General features: G+C 42.4%; 1 protein-coding gene across 1 annotated transcript in view; it reads right to left on the bottom strand.

Moving 5' to 3' along the window:
- The window catches only part of AGBL4 (AGBL carboxypeptidase 4), a 952,894-nt gene that overhangs the window by 199,812 nt on the left and 726,552 nt on the right, over nucleotides 1–26,530 (bottom strand). The window lies entirely within an intron of this gene.

The following is a 26,530-nucleotide window of genomic DNA, read 5'->3' as shown; positions in this document are numbered from 1 at the left end:
ACATTATCAGACACAGTCAAGTTTCCACAGCAGGAGAAGTTACTGCTTATCAGCTGAGCCACAACAAAACATTTCTCTTCTTAAATGGTGAAATGAAGTATAACCTACAAGTTCTACTTGTTGGCACCTTACATACACAGCACTGCATTCAGGGGCACATTGCTGCAGCTCAGCTTGTGAGTGGCGATTCGTTGAGCTGAGGCACGTCAAATTTGTTTGAGCATGTGGCCAGACCTACTCTTGACATGTGAACACAGAGTTCAGATCATCTGCATGTATAAAGAGATATAAAATGCCTCACTAGAACTGTGAGAGTTACATAAACTCTGTAACAGGCAGAGGAAAACTGGGACTGACAGGCTGGAATTTAGAAGGTCAGATTCTTCACTTTACACCCATAAAAATCAGGAGTAACTCATCAGCAAAGCTCCTTTGATGTGGAACCAAGGCAAGTGACAGGGAACCAAGTCCTAAATGCCCTTCCTTCAGGCACAGTCACAGCACCAGACCCCACAGGAGCTCCTGCCTTTGGGCATTGTGCTCAGGGAGTGACTAAACATTGCCTTGCTCCAAGGCTGGTGCTGGGGCAGGAGGCAGGGTGTCTGGCAGTAAAACTCGTTGCTGATTCCTCCACTGAGTTGGTACTGACAGAAATAGCTTCCAGGGAATTAATGTCGAGATAAATTGAGTTCCTGTGTAATCTCAGGACACCCACAGATAGGTCATGACAATTTGCTATTTATTGTGAGGTCCATCCTGTGAAGCAGGAACCATTTACTGAATTTCCCCAGAATAAATCAATCACTATGCTCTAGTAACAGGATAAAATTAAGCAGAGAAAAATTAAGGCCGATCATCAGTAAAATTTCACTAATGGCGAGCTCTATTAGACTGTGGAATTGGCTCTCCAGGGGAAGGGTGGAATCCTGTCATCAGAACTGCTGGACAGGGCAAAGCCCTAGGGAATAGATATAACAAGTAACAGTGAGGCATAGAAGAGATGACATTGGCTAGCTAGCCGACTTCAAAAATGCTAATTTCAGGCCTGATTTTTCGTGAGCCAACCAAAATCTTTAAAAACAAATTAAAACAATTGTACATGCCAGATTAAACATACTTGTTTATAGTTAGCTGAAACATACATTAAAGATAGGACCAAAATTTCACATGCTGTGTGATTTCTTCAGTTAGCTTATTTCCTAAGACCCATTTTGTGTTTCAGATACTAACAAATCTGAACCTGTGCTACTGTTGGAATGAATTCTAATTTGCTGATGCACATGGGAAAAAAATGAGGCTTCTGAAATGTCTAAGATGATCAAGGTATATTCGACTTGAAACACCAGCAATTTATATTTCTATTTAGTGACAAATCCTAAATAAGGAAAAGCCCCTTTCTGTAACCAGGTCTTCTACTTCAGAAGAAACTAAACCTGAATTTCTGAGGCAAATTAGCATACACATAATTATATTGCTCAGGAAATGTTTCTGTAATTACCTCCCCCCAGTGAAGGAAAACAAACATTGATCTGCTTTTTGGCTAGTGTTGTGTCTTTTGTTCATTATACAACAGCAAGAACATGAAGAAACTACAGGGACACAGTTGGATCCCGAATAACTGCATTTCCTAACTGTATGCAAACATGAAAGTCTCAGCTATGTTAACCTGCTGCTCTAACTGTTTTCTGACAGTGTCTAAAACATAATCCACAGTATGCACACCTGCAGGGATCTAAATTACTGAAAGGGATACAGTCCCACACTTAGTCTATGGCTCTTGAGACAGTATAGAATCACAGAATAGTTAGGGTTGGAAAAGACTGGACTCAAAGCATCACATCAGTTCAAGTTTTCTGAAATACTTGAAAGAGTTAGCTATTCAGAAATCAGTATGTCCAGAACTTCCTTTATCCTAGGTCAGGTACTATCCTTCATAACAGCTACAATAAAAGAAGCACAAATATTGCATTCTGTGCATGATCAACACTTCACCAAAGACCTTGGTGGAACACTTCTACCATGAGATGTGGCAGTGTACCGAGTGTGTACTTGTGACAGCTCTGTATGCTGGACCACAAACACCTCAAGGATTACATGGCTGCTTTTAATTCAGGAGGTAACTCGAGAGCCCAAACACTCAGAGCTTTGCTCTAGCTGTAATCATGCCAGGGAAGAGGTTTGTCCAGGTTCTGTTCATTTTGCTCCTGTTATTGATGCAGCCTCACTCACAGAGCTTGGCAAAGGCATCTCGGCAGCTAAAAGCTACAGATTTCAGCTTTACACAGGGAATTACTTTTGCCATAAGCATGAAAGGGCTAAGACAAGGAAAACTGTGTTTAAACACCTAATGGGTGAGCCTCTTCTCTGCATGATTCACTATTGCACTGGGCACACCAGACTAAGGGAAAAGACTGGCCTTGGGCACTGAGCAGCTCAGTGGCAAATGAGACCCAACATTTTGCAATGTATCACAATCTACTAGGAGGTACCACAGCCAAGTTCACCCAATCCAAAGAAATTAAGTCTGTTTTTTTTTTTTTTTATTTAGGAGACACTTAACTGAATCTGAAGAAGTCTTACCCCACACAATAAAAATACAAAGCAAGAGCTAAAAATAACCAACTCACAGAAATCCAACCTGGAATTAAAGGCAGTTTTAAGGAACACAAGAGAAGCATCAGGTGAAAACATACATCTACATATACAAACCTCACCATAAAATGATTGTAAGCATCCAAATAATCAATACAATTAGCAAATTGCTTTCTCTTTCAGAGGAACCCCATAGTCTTTGGATCAATAACGCTTAAAGTAAAAAGACAGATATCAGACTACTTAAAAATACCATTGCAGAGAACTTGGCCCTCCTGTTAATAAATCAATACAAACTAAATTTTACAGCTTCTATAATCAGCAAGAGACATATCAGTGTATCTCATTAGGCTGGGGTTAAGAATTTGGCAGCAACCAAAGCCCATTTAATATCATTTAGTTCAAGGCTACATGGCAATACAACAGATGCCCTAATTTATTTGTTGATCTTTGTATTAAAATAACAGTTTGCTGGTAAACAGGAAGGGTAATGATGCCAGTCACCCTTGTTAGTGGCTAATAATTGCTTAATTTGTCCACTAATTGACCTGTGCTACCGTTGAAGCACTGGATCGTGTTGCAGGGCACGAAGTAAACAAGGCCACTATAATGTTACTTTAGAGAATGACTTCTGGAAATAGAACTACTTATTGCTATAAATTTTCTCTTCACAGATGAGCAGATTAATTGGTCTGCCAATTAGTCTGCTATTAAAGGAGAAAAAGGGCTGCCCACAGATTGGCTGGATCTTCGAACTGCAGCCCCAGTTTGGGTCAAATGAAATAATCCAATCTGAATCAGTCACATCAGCTATGAAAAATAAGACAAGCATTATTTAAAAACAAATCTCTGTGGCTGGGAATCAAGGACTATAGCCCAATAACTACGTATTAGCTCTTCAACTGACTTTAAAATAAAATGGAGAAGATGGACTGGGCCTACTCAGGCACATTGCGGTGTGGAAAAGTTCTCCAATTAAAAGAGGCAAAACAATACAGAATATTTTCATATCAAGCTTTCTGGAAAGTAATTAAAATAATTATTTTTCAAATAATAACATGTAATTATAGATGCTGCCTGGAACCAGAATGGCTCAGAAATTAGCAATTTAGCCATGACATAAGAAGAAACTTATCCACTAAAAATCAACCCATGTCTTTGCATTAACTTCAAGGAGCTTTTCTTAGTTGTGAGGAAAAGGAAAGAGCTGAAAACAAGCAAAAAGGAGAACAATAATGACTACTGTGTGTCGTTAGATACACAGTCACATTGCCCCCTCCAAAACAGCATTTTTTGACAGTCTTTCCTGGTAAATGCAGCTACATGGAAACTGTGCTGAATAGGGACCAAATCTCCTCTACTCCAAGTCACTTCTCTGTCATTGCTCTTTCTCATGGCTAAATGCTCGTTCTCAAATTCCTGCTGTCTTCTGCAGCTCAGCACCACTCACCTACCTCAGCAGCAGATCCTGTGGAATCTCTTTACTTGCCCTAATCCAGGCTCAAATCAGCTACTGGTGCTTCACAAGCAAGTTGAATGTTTCCTCACCCATAACATGCCAAAGCAACCTTCTGGGCTCATGTGATATCCACTGTTCTGTCTGGATGTTTCCTCTGTCAACCACTTTAAACTCTGTTTAAACTTCCTGCTGCCTCTAACATGACCTCTCCACATTTGCTCCTTGCAAACAAAAGCATGTCTTGTCCCTTGTTTCACCATTACCCAATCCTTTGACTCTCAGTCTGACAATATACTTAATTGTATAACTCTATAATGCATTTTCCCTGCTTCTATTACTGAAAATCTAATCTCCACAGATCCTAATGCAATATGGCAACTGTTAATGCAAACATATCCTGTACTGTGTCTAGTATATGCCAAGAAATAAGTCATTTATATTTTCAGACCCATTTTCCTAACACTAAATAGCTGCTGGTATCCTCCAGTCAGCTCACTATAACCTACGGTTTAAAGAGAAGGTAAGAATTAAGCTCTAAAAACAATAGGATATGTTCACTGGAAAATAAATACAAAGGAGTCCTGGATGCTTATATATATAAAACCATTGAAATGTTCTATTACAGGAGGGTGAAACCAATGTGAAAGGCACATCTGTGGAGAACAGGAAAGCAAAAATGTGGGGTTGGACTTTTTGAAGAGGTTTTTTAATGTGATGGTGAAAAACTGTAAGGTGATAGAATATTGTAGCTGCCTGGCCCTATCTCCACAGAACAAGTACAGCACAAGCAGTAAACAACAGCAGGGCACTGCCATGCGACCATTTGTTTGTCAAGCAATTCTCTTTTGGCAAAGGGGGCCCTTGTCTGGTCAACCTCTGCCCTTCCTCATGGGGCTGCAGGAAAACAATAACAAAACAAAACACAACACCTCCTGCCCCCCTTCCCTCCCAAAACAAGAGAGCAAAACATGAAAAAGACAGATAGATGCTCCTCTCCATTCCAGCATGGTGGGAAAGATGTCACACACACTGAACCTTACTCAGCACAGGTCACAGCAATGCTGTGCCAGCATGGTCTCTATGGATTGTGCATCTGTGCTTCCAGGGCAGCCTCCAGCACAGGCCAACAGGCAGAAATGATCCAATAATGTCTTAGCCTGAAGTGTTCCCAATATTCAACACACAACAAGGAAAAGAGAAGGCATGTGAATGGCGATAAACGAGCAGAGTTGACTCACAGCAGGGTTGTTGACATGACCTAACATCATGCTGTCATTGGAATTATCCCTACAGAGGATCATCACATAGAGTGATCCATAAGCACATGATCATTGCAGATGCTGACTCTGCTTCTCCTCTTCATGTGTAAGAACAGAGTGCCAAACTCAACTGTGGTTTGTTAGTTTGGGTTTTTTTCTTTTTTATACTCTATAGAAACACATTTATTTGGGCTGGAGGGGTGCAAAAGGGTGGGCACATTGATTCTGACATCCATACAGAAGGAATTTATAGATTTGGAATGTGTTATTAGTTGGTTTCCTTAACTTTCGAAAGGCCCCTTTGGAATCTATTGCAAAACCAAAGTTTGTATCATCAAAATTATAAAAATAATATGGGTAATGAAGGAGCACTGCAAAACTAAAGCAGGCACCTAGTTAATGGCATCAGATGAAGGAAAGTTTGTTGCCTGAAGTACCTCAGTCAACAGTTTCCAGTTACTGAGTCTAATGGATATCTGCTTGCATATGCCTCTCTCTGAGTAGTTACTGCAATTGAGAGTGGGAAGATCCAGAGCACTGGCTGGTTTTCATTAACTCCCTCTCTGGCCATTACACACAAGTGCAAGGGAATTGCTTGCACTCAGAGAGGAAAGCAGTACCATCCTCAGTGAGTATTCATCAGATCCTATCTTTCAGGTCAACCTCTGTTCCTCCTATCTCCTCTATACTGAATTCCATCTAACTCAAATTCCATCTAACTTTCCTCTAGGACAGGCTCAGAAGGCGTCTGCACAGGACTGCATGATGAAAACCACATGATGAAAACCAAACAAGTTTCTAGAAAATTCAAAGAAGATAACAATTTTTCCCAGTAGTTCCTATAGATGGGAAGTTCTCAAATGAGACAACTGCTAAACACCACCATTACCCAGGACAAAACACACAGGAACCAACCAGCACAGGTGAGATAGCACTGGGGAGGATGTAAATACGTCAACCAGATACATCCCTGGTTACAGCTCATCTAAAGTACACAAAGAGAGAAAGCTGATAGATTCTCCTGGAATACCAACCCTTTGTCCCCAGCTAGGCAAACATTTCAGTGCTAAATAAGATCTCATTGCTCAAGTGTGGCTGGTTAAAGCACCCCCAAAAAAGTCTTTAGTTCCCAGTGGTCATTTCAGGGGGCTTTTATCTGTAACTATCATTGCTATCATAAAAACATAAAAGCAACAGTTAAGTCCCTGGTGGGTTGTACACATGGCCCAACTTCACATTTTTAAAGGAGTTTTAGTCAACTTGAGATAGAAAAGTTGCACACCTAACATTAAGGATGGAGCTATGATAAGAAGATTGATTAGGAGCACACCAAGCTATATTATGGCATATTTGTTCTTTTATTTACCATTTATTCTCCCATCTATTATCCGCTGTAACTCTATGTTTCTTAAAAACATAGGATTAAAAGCAAAGGAAATCTCAAATAATGGGATAAAATGAATGTGCAGGAAATTAATGACTGAATTAGATTACAGCAGATAAAACACTGAGGTCTCAAATGCAAGATGCAGGGAGTTTATTTAATTTGTTACTCTTTTAAAATGAAAATATGCTCACTGACTCGAGTTAGTAATTTCACTATTTTAAGATATGTTAAGGCCATTACAGCTAGGCCTGTTTCCACAGCAGTGGAATAAATGAAACCAGCCAGTCTCCCAGGGAACGCACTACCTCACTGCCTTTTGCCAGCCCAGTGAAACAGTGCTAATATCAGCTCCAGAGAAAACTGTGCTTCTGCAGCAGGGATTTCATGCAAAGGAATTGATAATGACTAGCAACAAATACTTAAGATGGAAGAGCAAGGCACTATGGATTTTAACTCAAGTTTTAATGTGCATGGTAAGCACAGACAATAATTGATCTAAAGAAAATTTAAAGAAATTATTGTACCTGTCCTCTCCCTCCCTCTGTCCCCCAGTTAGCATTGGTTCCATAAATAATTAATCTGTCATTCAGTGTGGCTGAAACAGAAATCCATGAAAAGGAAGCAAGAGGTGGGAAGAGCAGTCAAGAGCCTCCCAAAAGGGGCTCTGCCAGCATAAGAGAGAAAGATGGCTCTGTCAATCCCTTATCTGAGTTAGGGCATCCCAACCTCACCTCCACCCCATCAGGTTTCTCAGATGTGTTCTGCATATAGTAATCTAACCAAGGGGACTGAAGTGTCTGCTGGAGGACAAGTGTGTAGCAGTCCTCTGTAAACAGATCAGCAGATCACAGTTTGTGAAGACAGCAAGTAGCAGTTGTGTTCTAGTGCATCAAAGCTCCACATTTAAATAAGAATCCAGCCCATTCTGGTACCCAAACATTCTGCTTTCCAGGACACCCAATAATGTTATAAAAATCCTCTCATACTGATGTGTGGATACAGGAGACATTTCTGCCATTGCAGATCTAAATGACATTAGGATTGCAAACTCAATGAAGATGTGGGAATATCTTGACCTACAGGGATGCTGGTGAGGGACTATTCATTAGGGACTGTAGTGATAGGACAAGGGGTAACTGGTTGAAACTTAAACAGCAGAGGTTTAGATTGGATACAAGGAAGAAATTCTTTTCTGTTAGGGTGGTGAGGCACTGGAATGGGCTGCCCAGGGAGGTTGTGAATGCTCCATCCCTGGCAGTGCTCAAGGCCAAGTTGGATGGAGCTTTGGGGGATATGGTTTAGTGTGAGGTGTCCCTGCCCATGGCAGGGGGGTTGGAACTGGATGATCTTAAGGTCCTTTCCAACCCTAACTATTCTATGATTCTACGATTAAGATGGAGCATATGATGCCACTAGGCAGACCTTCTTGCCCATTTTAGTATGTCTGCTGGAGAATGGATGGGACAAACTGGGGTGGAAAACACCTTATGAATTCTTTCCTTTACAAGGATATATTGTTTTCACACAAAGGAGGTACTTTTACACCATCTGCCTTTCATGTGCACTGGCTGACTCTTTTTGCTAGATGTCTTCATTTAGACCATGCAAGCATTGCCTCAAAACCCAAAAGAGTTCCAGACCATGCTGCTGCAGATGCATTTTAAGCAGGGGGACTATAGGTAGAGAAATAGATGCAACTGGAACAGGGCGAGCCACAAATCAACAGTCAAGAAGTGAAGTCAATGCAGTGCAAAGCATTGGTGAGAAGTATTTGGGATTTCCTATGTATTTTTAAGAGCTGTGGCTCTTCCCTTATAAAAAGATCCACATCTGGTTTGGAGGACCTGTGACTGCTGCTGCTGGGCCGAAGCACAACATCCTGATGAAGTACTGAAAAAATATACATTGCCAATAGATTATAATTAAAGGTGGCATTCCCAGTGACTAGGATGTGGGACCAGGAGCTGGAATGCCTGATCTTGGTCTGAGTTTTGGCAACTTGCTACCAGAATCTGACATTTTAGTACGTTCAACTTGAGAGAGCAATGGCCTGATTTGCAGGGCAGCATCTTTGGGATCAAAACCAGACAAATACACTCATAACACTCAATAGTGCTGACTGCACATGGACATGTAGCAAGGGGCAACAAAAAGGGTTTGCTAGGCATTGAACAAGTTCTGAACCTTTTCTGTTCTCTACCCAGTTGCCACTAGAGATCTGCACTGCTGCCAGCCTATTCCCTCCACTTAGGCACTTCCTAAAAAACAGCCCTATAGAGCTCAAGATGGAAAACCTTTTGGAAACAGAGACAACCAGGATTGCTGGTCAGCTCAGAAATGCGGGCTTGAGTACTTCTCAGCTCTGCCGTTTTTCCTTCCAGACAAAATCAAGGAGAACTGAAAGTGTTCCACAATGCATATGTCATGCTCACCTTACAGGACCACCTGGGGAGGGTCAGATGGGGCATTTGAATTTCAACTATTGAAACTGTCAGCCAAAAAAGAGACAACTAAACATTTTGTGACAGCAAGTCCAGTTCCTATTTGAAAATCATCCAGGTACTTTACTGTAGCCAATACTTGATCCTGCCTGAAAAAAAACAGTACTAAACAGACCTTAGTAAGTGATGAGACCACAAGAATTGCTCATTACAAAAGACTGTCTAGTCACATTTATGTAATGTTATTCTGCAAAAGCAGTCTTCTGCATGCCTTAAAATTTGCTCTGGTGCTTCTACAGTTTAACAGCTGGAGACTCCAAGGAACTTCGCAGTTTGACCCTTTCTCGTACTTGTTGGAACCAGCAATTTATGACCTCAGGACTCATTTTGATGCCATTGCTTTGGATTTTGGGTCTTTTCAGACTTTAGAAAAAGGCACAGAACAATGAAAAAAAAATAGATTCTCAACAGCTTCACACTTGAGGGTTCATGCTGCTTGAGCGCTTGATCAAAGAAGCCATAGGGTATTAGTGGTGCCATCTACCTCCTCCCACTGCACCTCTGAATGCATGGTACTCATACACTCCAACAGTCCCTGGTACTCACTGTGAGTCCAGGTGGTACATCTGGTTAATCTCTCCCATTATTCCATGGTATTTGCATCTCCTGTTCTTTACAGCAATGGGAACCCCACCAGCTTCAAAAGTAGACCAGTATTAAGGGAGTGGAATGAGGCCATTGCAAGTGCTGAATTTGTCTGGTTAAATGTGCAAGACTGAACAGAAGGGAGCTGGCTGCCTCCTGACCACTGTAGTGATAAGCCCATAGTCTCAGACACTTAATTACCCTGATGGCTGATGTAGCTTGCTTACCTAGAAACTAATCCCCCCAGACGCAGAGAGTGGTCATACAGCTCTCCAGTAGAACTGGTGCAAAGACCTGTGGAATTGACTTGAAAGAACATGTCAGGCTGTCAAAGAGAGAGACCTTATCAGCAGGAGTATACATCTGGTGCAGGGCTGCCCGAAGAGTTCCCAAATTCAGTGCACAGCACAGACTGAGTGGGCGGCTTTGTTTGTCGCTTTGTTTCCTTTAATTCTCCTAATATGCTGTAAAGAGCCTGGAGTTCTCATTGCATCAAAATGAGCCTGCCAATACCCCCCAGATGATGCTTCTCTTTTCCTCCTGGGAAGAAACAAAAGGGTTCCTGGAGAAACACTGCAGGGATGAGATGATCTCACTCTATTAATGAATTACTTGGGATTTATCAGAACCATTCTGAAGATGCTTCTTTGGAAGATGATGCGTTTAGTGATTATTATTCAAAGTCTGTCCTTCCTGTAAGTGTGAGTCCTCCAGACAGCATTGAAAACATTTGCTGGATTATGGACCTCAATTTTTTTACAGAATTAAGTAATGTTAAATACAGTTAAGATTTAAGCCTTAGAACTGAACAGAAATATGCAGCAGATCCACCTTCCCTGACATGCAAGACAAGAGGGTTGCAACCCAGGAAAGTGCTCTGATTGCAAAGGGGGAAAAGGTATACACACAAGCAGAAAAGCCCCGAATGCATGAACCAGGGTTAAGCAGGCATGTACCTTGGCAGAATTAACTCAGGCATCCTTGCGTTATTTCTTTATCGACTTACAAAACATCACTCCTTTCACCATGGCCCTAAAGGGGAGTTTCAGCTGTACACCACTGGCTCACACAGCACCAAGATGTAAAAAAAACCCTGAGACAGAAAATAACTTCTTTGGTTTTCTATTTCTAAGAGCTATCAGGGTCTTGCAGGGGAAAAAAGGATCTAGAACATTATGTATTGCTGCTACACCTAGAAGTAGGCTGAGCTCCCCAGAGACAACTGTTCTCTTCGCCTCCATGACAGCCAGACACAAGGAGGTCAGAAACCCTGCCAGGGCCAGCAAGGAGAGTGCACCAGAAGCCTAACATTTCCAAAGTTGCCTGCACCAGGGAGAAGATTCCAAGTTTTATAAGTGATAAAAAGAAACTCTTTTATGGGCCCAGGGAGGACTAAGCAGACTTTGCTCTACTTGGGAAACCACTAAAGGTTGCTGGATTATGAGGAGTAGCAGGAGGTGATGACAGTTATCCTTTTAAGCCCTTTGCTGATTCGTTTCACCAGGACTCTGAGCACTCCCTATGCCCAGAGTTACCTTTCCACAATCTGTCAGTAGTGACTTTCTCTGGGGACAAGTAAAGTTTGGATTTTCACTGTGCTTAGTTTACCAAGGACGGGACTGGGAATGAAGGGACTAGTTTGACCTAACACCTCCCTCTGGGGCTTGTCATATAGTGCTGTTTCACATATACAGTAAAAGCATAAGCAAGTAACTACATTGTGCTCTTAGTCTTATGGCATTAACTGTGGTTGCAATAAGAACTACGGACGTCTTAAGATGGATAGATCAGCCCAAGCAAAGAATGCGGTATAAGCCAAGAAGGCAAAAGGTAGATTTCTCTGAAGAAAGAATAATACATTTACATATGAAAATCTAATACACAGGGAAAAGGGGAAAGGGCATTACATAAATAATGCTAGGGAAGAACTGAAAAATACATATTTTCAAAGACATCCTAAAAAGGGTTTCCAGCATCTGAAAACGTGTTGCTCAGTCAAGCACAGACCCAGAAGCAGAGTACGAATCAGGCAGGCACACAAAGCTGTGACACAGACACTGGAGGGGCACTGTAGAAGGCCAGTCACAACTATCGTTCCCAGTTTCCTTCAGCTGTAGAGTGCTGCAATACTCTATATGGAGCATCTTGTTAATTTGGCCTGACCTTTAATAACTTGTAAGCACTTGCAAGTGGCCACTGTCACAAGTGGGCTACTCAGCTACAAAGAATCCTGGAATGATCCACTGGTGGCACGAAAGCAGAACCCATATTGCTGGAAAGGAGCAAAAGCACATGGGGAAGAAGGAGTTTGCAGGGGTGATGCTGTGCCCTAACACTCCATGTCTCTCAAGACAATACACATGTGGGATACAGAACAAAGTGTGAAGCTGAGCTGAGAGAACTTGGTGAGCATCACATACTGCATTATTTTGTGCTCCAGCTCAGAACTTTAACCCTCTCAGGTGAAGAGCTGAGGTGTCCACTCTTCAGGACTGAACCCCAGCTGCTCACTTCTAGCAAGAGCTGTTATTTTGCCATTCATATACAAAGATGGTACATACATACGCACATTCCTCAGATTCTAACAGTGGCAACTGACAGCCTGTGCCTAAAGGAAACTTGCACAACTCTTCACGTTTGCTTCCCCAATGGGGACAAGTGAAGTGGTCGCTTCCTCTTACTCTTGTGAAAATACTAAGCCAGCTTTAATGACATCTTTTGGCTACTTCACTGATTTCCACTTTACCTGGTTTGCAGTTCATACTGCCTCAGTTTTATGGGATTTTCCTTTCTTTCAATACAAATCAACTCTAAAGGTGTACAGCAGCTCAACTGTTTGCACTCAAGCAAAGTCGCTTGGAAGACTCTTGTAGGAAAGCATGGCACAGAGTCCACAAGAACTAAGCAATACTGGTGTCACTCAGTAAAGCAGCAAGTCTAAAATGGGCCATCAAATTCCAGAAACAGAGAAGTCTTGTTATTTCAGTAAAGAGATACTTTACTGTACCTCTTGCCTGTGGTTGCCTTCTACAATGGGAAACTCAAGTGGCATTGCAGCCGGTTTGCTCTTCCTGAGAAATGGCTGCCTTTCCCCTGAAACTAGGGTGAGCTCTCTGCTTGCTCTGGGTTTACACCTAAGGTACTGAACATCTAAAAGTACTGCACAAGCAAAACAAATAGCATGTGAGACAAGAGACATCCTGCATCCATTTCCCCTCGATACATGGAAGCTGGTGGCAGAGGCTGAGCAGTTCTGATCAATGATAGTCAAAACTGAAATGAAACATAAGTCCATTTGCACAGCAAAGTCTGTAACTTCAGTCTGGACAGACAATGAGAGCAGGGACTGTATGCAACACCAGAACTACTTTTGGTTGAGCCATGAGCTGATCAGAGACTGGGGGAAAAGAGGAATAAGAGTGATTTGTTAAACAAAACCCTAATCCTCTGGGAAGATCTGATGGCCAAGAAAACACTAGCTGCATCTGAATTTTCTCTCTGTGATTCCCAGATGAAAGCTGTATATTGCAAGTTGCTTCCAGTGGTGCTGGAGGGGACTTGTTGGTAACTGCTTGCACTGGACTCCAGCAGGAAAAAACCTTTTTAATGTGATTTAATTTTTGTCAAAAGCAACCGTGTCTCTACATGAGGATAAAACCTGCAAAAGTGCTGCTCTGCCCCTCACCAATGGAGATAGATCTGTCCTTTTATTTACACCGCATGATATCCAGGCAAGAAATAAGCTCCACAGATATAAATTAGGGCCACTCCCTGCCAGGACACATGTGCTCCTGGCTGCTAAGCAGCAGAATATGACATAAGCTGCTACTTCTCCTCCAGAGAAAATCCTGCTGTGGAAATGGAGATGCACTGCAATTAGCACTGAAGAGGGAATATTCAGAGAACAGACTGTCCTCACATGAGTAGGGCTGCCACAAGCAACTGGTATCTCTGGTTATGAAGAGGTAAAATTCTCCAGAAGGGTAAAAAGTACGTGTTTCCATCTGAAGAGCACAAGGAAGGAAAGTAAGGAGGATTTATATTTCAGGGCTCCTATAAGCACCTAAGGGTTTGTTGACGCTGTTTAAGGAAGACAGAAAAACCACCATTTCCTAAAGAATTCTATTTGGAGACTGCCTTATTGTAGAATCGACTTTGAAGCGTATTAAGCTAAGAAGGAATAAGATGCTCTTGTTCCTGAATAAGAATTGCTCAAGAAATGTTCTGTTGCACTTTACATTCACAGCCTGCCTCGGATGCAAATGAACTCTCAAGTGCCAGCAGGCCCTCAGACAGAAACTCTCCCCAAGCACTCTGCAGCAATGGCTTTAAACTCTGGCAGCACTGTGACCACACAAGCTAATGTCAAGGTTCTATTTCCCTCATATCCTTAGCTATTACGAACATCGCCAGGAAGAAGAAGAATCAGAGTTCACATGTAACCAGGGGCAAAGACAGTCTAACTTCCTACCTTGAATAGTCAGACTGAATTTTAACATCTTAAAAGGTAAATTTAACTTAAATAAACAACCTCTTCTACTGCATGAAATATACAGCCATTAGAAAGGAGAGGTGACAATGAACATGTTGGACAAACTGAGACCCCACACTGACATGCACATTGCGAAAGGGTTTATCTCAAAGCCAATAGAGGGGTCTGTTAGCTGAGTATGGTGGCTGTCACTTCCCAGCTGCTATCTCCAGTGCAGGACAGGCAACCTTCCTGCGGTGAATTAGGGGTTCAGTTCCAAGGGGTTTCCAGTTGTGACCCAGGACAGTATAGTTAGCTGTTCTGTGCTTCTCCCCAGGAGCAAAAGGCAGACCCAGCTTTGAGAAGATAGTGCCTGGGAGAAGACTGGCACACAACATTTTTCAGCTCCACTCGATTCTGTGACAGCCTGTTTCACGTTTGACAGAAGATGGTTAAAGCCAGCAAGGCTGAATGGCTTCTCCTACACCAGGAATCGGCCACCCTTCTGTTTGCACTTTGCTGTTATGGCACTACATAATGACTTGTGCAAGGGAAATGACCAAAATAGTGATCAGTGCCATTCAGAAGCCACCATGGAAATAGAGATTTAATAGCCATGAAAAATGAAATCTTTCAGCGATGCTAGAAAGAGCTCCTTTTGGGTAGGTGAAGACCTGGGAGAACAAGAACTTGCCCTGTTGTCATTGTCTGTGCTACCTAAAGACCTGGTTCATGCTTGTCTGTAACACAAAGCAGAGTCCAGCCTGGTAGCGTTTTGTATACATGCTGTACTGCTGGCTGAAGAACTTGAACCAATTTTTATCCTAAGATCTACAGACTTTTCATTTCCTCCTTTTTTTAGCTGAAACAGATTTTTACCTTTCTTTATTTCTTCCTTCCCCATGTGGTTTTTTTTTCTTCAGTGATAAAGTGACAAAAAGCAGGTAGAAAAGAAGGGCAGAAAAGGAAAACAGAAGAAGAACCCAAAAATGAGCTTGTATGAAATTGCAAATAAAGCATTCTCTTTGAAAACCTGTGGCATTATAAAAACAAAATGAACTAATTATTTTTTTATCCATCTCCAATTATTTTTACATTTAGCAGGGCAAACTCAAAACCACAACCTCCAAATCACAGCATGGATACCAGGGGTGTAGAACCAGTCCCTGATCATGCACTAAGTTGCTGTACGCTTTAACTAACACTATAGAGAACATCTGGAAATTGTCTCTTAGATGTCACATCTGCCATTAAGAAACCAGTCTCCTGGGGAGGGTGACCCTTAAAGAGAGCTGTGTGCCACTGTTCAAAAATCACCCTAAATCCACACTTCCTGACTACATAGTGTTTAATAGCTGTTTCCCCACATGTTAAGGTCCCAGCTAAGCAGTTTGTGCCTACAGTTCTTCCTAGATAACATTAAGCAGGTCTGGTAAAGAATGTGCCCCCTTTTGGCTTTGGGCATATGCCCCGTCACCCCTGTTTTCCATCCTCGGAGTCCAGAGAAGCATTGAAAGATTAAAGACAACCTCTATGGGCAAGAGCCAGCCTTCATCCTAAGTCCCTTCTTACTCTGCAAACCAGCTTTACGCCCTTTTCTCTGCAAGCTGCAGAAGTCAAGGAGACAGGCTTCTTATAAACATCTACACAGTACTTGTGACAGAAGCACACAGAGCACATGAGCAATCTGTGCAGGGGCAGAGTTAGAGTTTCACCCAGCTGCCCTTGTGTCGAAGAGAAGATTCCAGTGTCTAAGTCCTCGTCACACATGAATGCTAGCTCCTCTGAGCAGCAGCCATAGCAATGCAGAAGGAGCAAGGAGGTAAGTGCAGGCCACCTTGGAGACAAAACTGAACTGAAAATACAATGAAAAAAAAAAAAAATCAATTCAGCTGAACTGAGCCAAGGCAGGCAAAGTACAAAGGGTCAAGAAGACAAAGCCGGAAACAATAGACCAGCAAGATTAATATCACTTGTGAAGAGCAGGGACACTATTGAAGGAGAATGGAAAAGGCTTAAAGAAAAGTATAAAAACCTAGAGAAGAGTCCTAATTGTGAAGCCTGACATACCACTACCACACCTGCAGCTTGATCAGCATCAATCTCACACAGTTCTACACTTAAACAGAGGGTTTAATCTCACAACTTCGATTCCTTGAAATTAATGATGACCACTTACTGGAAGCTGTTTTTCTTTTCATTAACAGAACCATGCAAATGAGATCTTAAGACAATCGCAGACTTCCTGTGGTCTTTACATCACTGTTCTGAGCTTTGCATATTCATAGAATCATAGAATAGTTAAGGTTGGAAAGGACCTTTAGATCATCTAGTTCCAACCCCCCTGACATGGGCAGGAACACCAATCATGCCCTGGTCTAATTTAACTGGGGCAGGACTTCAGGATTCCTGCCTGAGATTTCCCCACTAGCAACTAGATGCTCCAGCATGGTTTGACCCATGCATGCAAAGTCTAGTTTGGGGAAATCTGCATGCACTCCACACAGGATGCTCTTGGTGAGTCGGACTGCTGCGCAGCCACAGACTCAGCAGGCAGTGTCACGAGCAATGTGTTAGCTAATACTTTTAAAGCATTCGCTCTCTCATGTTGGCCCAGGGGAGATATAGGCACAATACCACTCACTGAAATTGTAGGACTTATGGCCCATGGTTATACAGAGCAATACACACAGAAGATGTCTCCATTGTAATGTTGACATGGATCAACATCTTCAAAATTCACTTGGACTGCAATTTCTAGTGTGAAAGCCAGTCCATATTAAGGAAAGACAAATGCCCATGAAGTTGAGCTGAATGACTATTTTCTCTTTTTCCTGTCCTCAGACATCAGCAAAGTGCCACAGTATGCTGTTACATGATGTGCTCTGCCCTAGAGGCAGAATGATTAGGGCTGGAAGGAAATGATCTTTAAGCTAATGCTATTCAGAAGTATGAGAAGTCAAGAAACATTGCAAAATCAGTACGTTGAAGAGATTAATTAGGCAACCCCACCTGGAGACAAAGCAAATTTGCCTGCCATTATATAGTGAAGTTTTTTTCAATTCTCCCTCTTGAAGACCAAGGGCTCCTTTAGCTTTCTGATGTTGTAAAGAGGATTAGTTAAACAGAGGCAGTCAAAGGCCTGCCATCAGCAAAGGGCAAAATGAATCAAAGCCACTTGATATTTCTTAGCTGCATAGGCAAAGCTGACCTTGTCCCAGGAACAAGGAGTTACAACTGATCCATTCCTCCTACTGGAAGTTGCAAGATGAGTGAGCATGCAGGGCCAGGCTTGGGACTGAGAGCCTGCCTAGCAAGTCCAATTTTCTGCTCCCAATACTACTGATAGGATGGAAGACACGAGGCAGCAACTTCTACTGTAGGTGGGAAGAGTGTCTCACAGTCACACAACAGCCTTCTCTGCACTTACCACACCTCATCCCTCAGGGGCAGCCTAGATCTCCAGAGCTCTAGAGATTCCTTCTGCCTTTTGCAGACTGACCATGCCCCTGTACAGCACCTCTACCCACTCTGCCACCATCACATCATCTCTTCTGTGCTGGGTTCCTTGGCACATCCAGCAAGCATACACAGCGAGATAGTAAGTCACATAACTGTATCCAGAGGACTTTAACCTCATTATAAATGCCCTGCAGCTCAGGAAACCAGGTGTATAACCTCTCATACCTACCTGACACCATTGTGAATTGATTCAAAACTGTCCTGTAACAGTTAATGTCACTTTGGGTAGCAGAAATCCTTCTAATGGTCTGTTTACATCAATACAATTTTAAGAGGGGCATTTATTTTCATTACTCCAATATGGATGTTTCATATTCTCAGAACAACCTCTCTCTCTCGTGGGATAATTCACACTAAAATCCCATCCAGGAGATTTACAAGGGACAGACAATAGTGTTTGTCATGTTGCTTTAGAAGTCAAGAAGAGTGTGTTTCCCTTTGTATTAAAGCTTAGGAACCATGTACTTAAGAGGAAAAAATGAGTCTCAGTGATGAATGCAGTCTAACAACTTTCAGAGAGCTCTGCAGCTCATTTTATGTTTGGGCTGTTGAATTCTGTTGTCTTTGTCTGCTTCTCATCATTTGGTTTCCTGAACCCCTATAAAAGAGACCATGAACTGCAGCTTCTCTTCACCATGTACCCTCACTTCTTGTAAGTGCTAAGCTGCAGCTAAATGAACAAGAGAGCATTCCCATCTTCTCCTGCTACAACTTATGAACATCATCTTGTGTATGTAGAAATCCATTCATTTTACAGGAAGGGTTGCTTTTTTACTGACCACTAGGACAGAATTGTGCAATATCAGATGCATTTTCCTATGGACTGCAGCCAAAAGAGGAGATTTGCAAAAGGATACAAGTATTGAAAGGCAATGGATAACCAGTGTCTTTGTTCCTTTATGGGTGCAAGAGACTGCAAAACTTGTGGAGCTTCTGTTTAGTTCAGTTCTCTGCAGTATTAGCAATGCAGCTCACAGCCTGGAACACTGGCAACAACCCTCACAAAGGGCATTCCTATATCCGAGAGCACTAACAGGCCTGCTGTGTGGCCTTCTGTGTTCAAAGATGTATTGCAGACTAAGCCTTTATACATATGGGGACATTCACTTTGAGTCTAGAAGTAGCTAGGAGAACATAAGTGTTTGCTTCCAGTCTCTTCCTTTGGCAGAGAGCACAGAAGTGAGACTTTGCGGTAATAAAACGTACACATACAAAATCTCCACTCTGCATGGAATCCGATTTTGTTTCCTCCTCTAGTAGGAAACATATATGAGAAATGAAGATGATTTGGCTTTCTAGAAGGAAGAATACAACAGATAAAGTCAGTTCAGAACTGATGCACCCATGCATTTAATCAGATGTAAATTCAGCCTGATATGAAGTTTGGCAGGAGACAGCTTCAAGCTTTCAATGGCCCCACTGTTACCACAGACACTTTCTGGGTTCAGTGTTTATATCCAGTACAGCCACTGTTACCAAAAGCATCCTCTACCAATGCCTAGAAAACTAAGTTTCATTTTTTAGGAGAAATTTATCCCCTGAAAACAGCTAGGTTATCACCTCTGTTACTTCTAAAAGGTTCTTTTCACACGTAAAGGCTTCATTAGCTTTATTTACACTTGCATTCAAAACATGCCCTGTCCTTTCAGTTACTATCACTTATGCCCTAATGCTCAAAAGATTTATGCTTAGTGAAGGAAGCAGAAAAGAAGCTTTTAGCCCTGACAGTTTATTCCTCCTCTTTCTTTGTAATAAAAGACAAAGTTTGGCCAAAATTCCAAGCAGGAGCAGCAAGTTACAAAATTACACTTCTCACGCTCACACATACAACTGCCTTTCCCACAAACAAAAACCCCAAAACACAGAATCACAGAACTGTTTGAGTTGGAAAGGACATTAAGATCATCCAGTTCCAGTCCTCTGCCATGGGCAGAGATACCTCACACTAGAACATGTTGCCCAAGGCTCTGACCAACCTGGCCTTGAACACTGCCAGGAATGGAGCATTTACCACTTCTTTGGACAACCTGTGCCAGTGCCTCACCACCCTCACAGTAAAGAACTTCTTCCTTATATCTAGCCTGAACTTCTCGTGTTTCAATTTGAACCCATTACCCCTTGTCCTATCACTACAGTCCCTAATGAAGAGTCCCTCACCAGCATCCCTATAGGCCCCCTTCAGACCCTGGAAGGCTGCTATGAGGTCTCCATGCAGCCTTCTCTTCTCCAGGCTGAACAGCCCCAACTTTCTCAGTCTGCCTTCATACAGGAGGTGCTCCAGTCCCCTGATCATCCTTGTGGCCTCCTCTGGACTTGTTCCAACAGTTCCATGTCCTTTTTATGTTGAGGACACCAGAACTGCACACAGCGCTCCAAGTGGGCTCTCATGAGAGCAGAGTAGAGGGGGAAGATCACCACCTTGGACCTTCCCAAGTCCTGTTCATGTTGTAGAGAGCTTCACTCTCTAATTCCTTCAGGATTCCTACAGCATCAAAATTGAAGCCATTGCCTCCATGAATCATAGAATCTATAGTATCATGGAATACAATGTTGGAAGAAACCTCAAGGATCATCTGGTCCAACCTTTCTAGGCAAACATGACCTAGACTAGATGTCTGTCGTGGTTTAAAGCCCAAAGTCTTGTTCACTCACTCCCGCCCTTTCTCCCCTAACTCCCGGAGAGCTGGGGAGGAGAATCCAAAGAATGTAGCTCCCACGGGTTGAGATAAGAACGGTTTAATAACTAAGGTATAACACAAATCACTACTGCTACCACCAAGAATAATAATAATGATAAAGCCAATAACAAGTAAAGAGAATAGAACACCTCACCAGCAGCCGACCCATAACTCACACCACCCTGCCCGACCGAGCACCAACCAATACCTCCTCCAACCCCTGGAGTGCCAGCCCTTCCAGGTAACTCTTGGTTACATCCTGGGCATGATGTGCTGTGGTATGGGATACCTCTTTGGCTAGCCTGGGTCAGGTGTCCTGTCTCTTTTTCCTCCCGGTCTTCCCTCCTCCCCAGCAGAGCATGAGCTCAGAAAGTCCTTGGACAAACCAAACACTTGAGCAGCAACTAAAAACATAGCTGCTATCAGCAACTGTTCCCAGCCCAGAAGTCAAAACACAGCACTGCACCAGCTACCAAGAAGGGGAAAAAATGACTGCTACTGCTGAACCCAGGCCAATGTTCCAGCACCATGTTCAGGCAAATCTTAAATGTTCAATGTTGGGGAACCTACCACTTCCCTGGGGAGATTATTCCAATGGCTGATTGTTTTCATTGTGAGAAAATTTCCTCTAGTATCAAACTGGAATCTCCCTAAGTGTAACTTGTACTTATTACCCCTCCTCTTTTCCATGTGACTCCTTGTTAAAAAGGACCTTTAATCTTCGTTGTAGCCACCCTTTAAATACTGGAACATTTTGGCAAGGTCTCCCCTGAGCCTTTGTTTCTCAATGCTGAACAAATCCAGTTCTTTCAGCCTTTCCTTTATACTGCAGGCTTCCCAGTCTTTTACCCATCTTTGTCAACCTTCTCTAGACTCTCTTCAGCCTATCCACATCTTTTTTTGTATAGCAGGGACCAAAACTGAACACAGTATCCCAGATGTGGCCTGATGAGTATCAAATTGGATAATGAGTTCTCTGCTGGTGATGCCCTTGTTGATACAATCCAGCATCCTGTTGTTTTTCTTTGCTGCAGCTGCACACTGTTCATTCATATTGAGCTTGTTGTCCATCAGGACTCCCAGGTCCCTTTCCACAGAGCTGCCAAGTAGATCCCAGCTGCACTCTTGTGTTTACCCAGGTGCAAGACCTTTCACTCATCCTTATTGAGCTCCATAAGGTTCTTGTTAGCCCACTCTTCCAGCCTATCCAGATCATCATGCAGGATGGGTCTCCCTTCCAACATTTCCACTTCCCCACTCAGTTTGGTGTCATAATCATATTTGGTCAGGGTACACCTGATAGAATCATAGAATGATTAGGGTTGGAAAGGACCTTAAGATCATCCAGGTCCAGCCCTCCTGCCATGGGCAGGGACACCTCACACTAAACCATATTACCCAAGGCTCTGTCCAATCTGGGCTTGAACACCACCAGGGATGGAGCATTCACAACTTCCAGATCATTTACAAAGATATTAAATAGTGTTGGGCCCCCTAGCAATCACTGAGGACCCACCTAGTGACACGCCATCAGTTTGGAAAGGATTTATTTACTACCACTCTCTGGTGCAGCCCATCAGTGAACTACAAACCTGACACCACTTTTAGGAAGCATCTTGGAATCTGTACAGGAATAAAACCCTTCAGAGTACCTTGGTCACATAAAGAGCAAGTTCAGATAGCCAGTACCCCAGTGAGTTACTGTGCAACAGCAGCACTCCTGAGACAGGTGGTAGGAGACATTTTCAGGCAGTCTGACCCCCTTCTATCCCATTCTTTAAACTTAGAAACAAAATTTATGTGAAAGTTTTCATATTTTTTTCCCCTGCACTCTGCTGAGACGAGTCTGGGGGTTAAAAACACAGACCAAGAATGTTAACAGAAAACTAAGAGACATTGTCCAGTGTAGTCTGGTTTTTCATTTCATAGCATCTGATTTAAGGGTGAAGGGAGAGGGAGCATTCATTTAAGCAACTGTAATGAAAAAAGATTGATTGAAAAGTCATTTTTACTCCATTTCTTATGGATAAGAGTCCCAGGTGTCTGTTTTCCTTATATTTTCTTTTTAATGGCTGTTCCTGATTCAGCCCATAAGCTTCAAGGTCAGCTTCAGGTCAAATTACACTTGGCACAAGATGCTCAGCATCTGCAAACCCAGCTATGGGATCCCTCTCCCTCCCCTCTTGCACTGGACCTTACATTCTGGGCTCCCAGCCTGGCAAACTGTATTAAACACTTGGGGTACACATTATTTTTTGCATTGATGCTACACAGGCAAATGTCTTAAAAAGATGGCAAATGACATCCTACTCATAAAACATGCAAAGTCAATGAAGAAAGTAATGAAAGAAAATGCATGTCTAACTACATCTAGACATGCTTAAGCTTGCAATTATGGACTGCTTGTAAAAGCCAAAGCATACAGGGCAAACTTAAACATGGTAGTTGCCACATGTCCTACAATCTCCCATGTGCATGAATAGTGAGGGACAGTTGCTTATCTCCTACTAAACAAATAAAATTTAGTAGGCAACAGAAAGAAATATGAGACTGTAAGAATGCTGAGTTGTAGGAAGGAGGGAATACTCTTATTGCCAGGTATTGGATAAAATCCAGGCCTTTGGAAAGCTAGCTTATCACTAGTGTTTAGAAGGTAGGGACTGGAGGTATACATTTTGCACATACATTGCATACATATATAAGCATTATCTGACATCTGCCCCATCTGTAAGGGTTAATAATTTACTTGCCTTTGCGATATAATGTGGAAGACAGAAAATAGCATGCATTTGCTGAAATAAAAATATGAGGGGGGAGGAGGTGGAAAATAAGGAAAAGTATCTAAGAAAGGAAAAGAATCTAAAACCACAACTTCAGAAAAATCCCTCAGAAATCTGAACAGCCCATGAGTGATGAGTTCAAGCTGTAAGATGAATTTGCACTGCTCTGTGTGGCACTACAAAAGCCTTCCAGGAACAGCAGTGATTCCACCTAGTTAGAAAATGGTCTGTAAGAGCTAAGTGAAAACAACAGTCCTCTTCATCTTAGACCCCACTCCTACTTACTCATCCCCAAACATGACACAAGCATCAATGCTCGTGATGACTGTCACAGCCTGAGGAGGAAAGCACCGTGCTACCTTTGGATGTAAAGCGCACTCATGCAAATACACTCTCTGGTGACTAACTCTTCATCTCTGTCCCTGAACTTCACAACAAGCAGTTAAGAACTATCATGAAAACTTCCTAAAAAGGCTAACCTGAAGCATTGTAATAACTCTTAAAAGACCAAAACATTAAAAAAAACCCTCAAGGTTCTTAATCCATCTTTTTATGAAGAGGCCCTCTGGGGTTTTCTCTGCCTTTTAAGGAAGGGAGCTAGAGCTCAGCAGCTGCACCATGTGTGAAATATTATAGCACTTGTTTTTAACTGCTGGATGAGGTGCCTAATGATTCTAGGGAGATCTGGCTACTGCTGCAAACACACCACAGCTGTAAGGAGACAGAGGTGTGTATCCAAGTTTACAATACTTGTATATCTGCAGGAATATTGAGTATTTGTATCCAAAGTTCATTTTTCAGTGGATTCTTCATAATGGAATATGAAGAAGGATGACAAACAGTACAGTTCTGAATAGGGAGATGATCTTATGGTCTTTTGCCACAGGAACACAAAGATCCTTGCTTAGATTTATTTTGTGGTAGAGTGAAGAATAAAGGATCAATAGACAGGACCAAGCATATCCTGAAGCATCAAGGCTAGGCAACTTGCTTCTCTGAGTAGCTTTCCTAATCGAAAAAATGGAAGATATAATATGAAGCTTCTGTCAGGTGCCAGGAAGCTGGTGTCCAGACTATATATAGCTATATATCCTTAGCATAGAGAAGACCAAAGAGGTCAGGAAGAGACTTGGTTACCTCAAAGACAGGTAGAAAACTGAGCAAGGTGTTAGTTATGAGCTTACAGCTTGAAAGAGGCAAACAGAACCTGAACTGAATTAAACCCAAGATTGATAAAATTAAGAACAAAAATAAGGCTTGTAACTTCTTATCCATTCCTCTGTGGGGTGATTCTCCAGGCATGGGCAGTCACAATTCTGCTCTTCCATAAATAAGATGCTGCTTGCACCTGGGGAATCCTTGGGATTAGCTGCCATATCTTAATACTTCAGGTTGTGAGCACAATCAAACATCCAAGAAGAAATCTCTTTACCAAGGAAAAAAAAAATCCTGACATGTTCCATATACACAGGGCTGGCATTTGGATATTAAATCTGCAACACCCAACTGCCAAAATACTTCCCAATACTCCAGAAATATAACTCTCCATTGTGCCCTCACTTGACTGTCAAAGGGATCCTTTTTATCCCTTCTTTTGGCCCTCCCACACAAAAGTTCCTAAAGATGGAACAAGAACCCAATTTCACATTTGGCAATGCTAGAAAAAACAACACAGCAATGGCCTTGAAATGTTTGCCATTTCTACTTGTCTTGACACTAATTATACACACAAGGCAGCTTCATCTGCACTGGGCAGAATGGCTCGATGCACAGCAGAGTTCAGTGCCTCCAGATCCATGCATTTCCAAGCGAGTCAAGCGTGCATTATAACTGCAGTCACAGCAAGTTTCTGATGCTCTTCTCCAAGAGCAATCTCTCCTTTTAATTTTGCTTTTCTTTATCTCCCCTTTCCCTTTTTGTTTTAGTTTTTCCTACAAACAACGAAGTTTCTCTGAGACAGTCAGAACACAACTTCCATCCAGTTGTTTCACCAGGTTAAGCATGCCACCCACTTTTTTGCATTCCTTTTTTTCTCTCCCCTATTGAATGAACTCTCCATTATCAAAATAAAACAACATCATTTACAAAGTACCGCCTCAGCAGCATGCCTCAGCCCTCATTTCACAGGGCTATGCCAGCAGCCACAAACAGAATCAAAGCATCCAATTAAAAATCCATATTCATTAACAAACATCATGTGTACTGTAATGCCCTGCATTGACTATGCCACTGCAGGAGATGGGAAACTTGCTGAGTTTTCCTGCTCTCAGTCTGAAGCACTATTTTATTAAAGGAAGGGGTTTACCTTTGTTACTCCACAGGCTAGCAAGAAGAGGCCCAGTGTCTATTAGCCCATCGGGCTAGGACATCAGAAGTGACAGCTGTTGACCTTTTGCCTTAGAGCGATGCCAAAAACAGGACCTTGCCAGAATGAAAAGCACACAGAGAAGACCATGAAGCTGTGCCAGACCTTTCCCATTGAGGTCTTTAGGTACCAACAGGACCAGTCGCAAACCAATCCACAGCATAACAAGTAGCCAATGTAATAAACTCTGCATATGCTTGATTGATGCAACTCATTGGCTTGGCAGGGCCAGATCCAAGCTGATGTAGTAAATTAGCACATTGCCTTGGCTTCAGGGAAGTTACGTTGATTTACACCATCAACAATTTACCACTGCAGAAAGCCACATACCGTAAGTACAATATTTCAGACCTATACAATGGAGTTATATGAACACATGCCAGGATTATTTATTTATTTGTGCCCACAAGCCTGACATTTACAACTCTTTATAAATACGAGCTGGGCAATTTGCTTTCTATTTTTAGCTGGAATGCTTTGTGCAGGGAACAGCTGTCAGCCACTGGAGCTGTGTTCCTCAGAGCAGCAGCTTCAGACAAATAGAGGCCTCGGAATGAAATTGGAGCACAAGGGTCATTGCTTTGTGGTAGAAAAGCAGCTGAAGATAGACAGCAAGAAAAACCAACCAGTTAATAAAGAAATACTTATAGAGCTTTTCCAGACTGTTTTCCTAAGAAAAGGAGGCTTACATGATAACATTGCATATGTATAAGTGTGACTGTCAGTTCTTCCTCAATAGCTTCAGAGCTCACTGTCCAATTCTGACCAAATTCAGCAAACATTTGCAAGACTGAGATATTTCTACTGCCTCCAGGAAGCCAGGTAGAGGTTGAGAGATTCTGCTGATAATCTCACTGTGGGAAAACGTGAATTAAGCCTTCTAGCAGACCCAAAGCTATGCAAACCCAATACACACATCAATAGGGAATCA

Source organism: Melopsittacus undulatus, chromosome 6 (genome assembly GCF_012275295.1).
Source record: "Melopsittacus undulatus isolate bMelUnd1 chromosome 6, bMelUnd1.mat.Z, whole genome shotgun sequence".
Lineage (NCBI taxonomy): Eukaryota > Metazoa > Chordata > Aves > Psittaciformes > Psittaculidae > Melopsittacus > Melopsittacus undulatus.
This window is presented reverse-complemented; position numbering and strand designations above follow the sequence as displayed.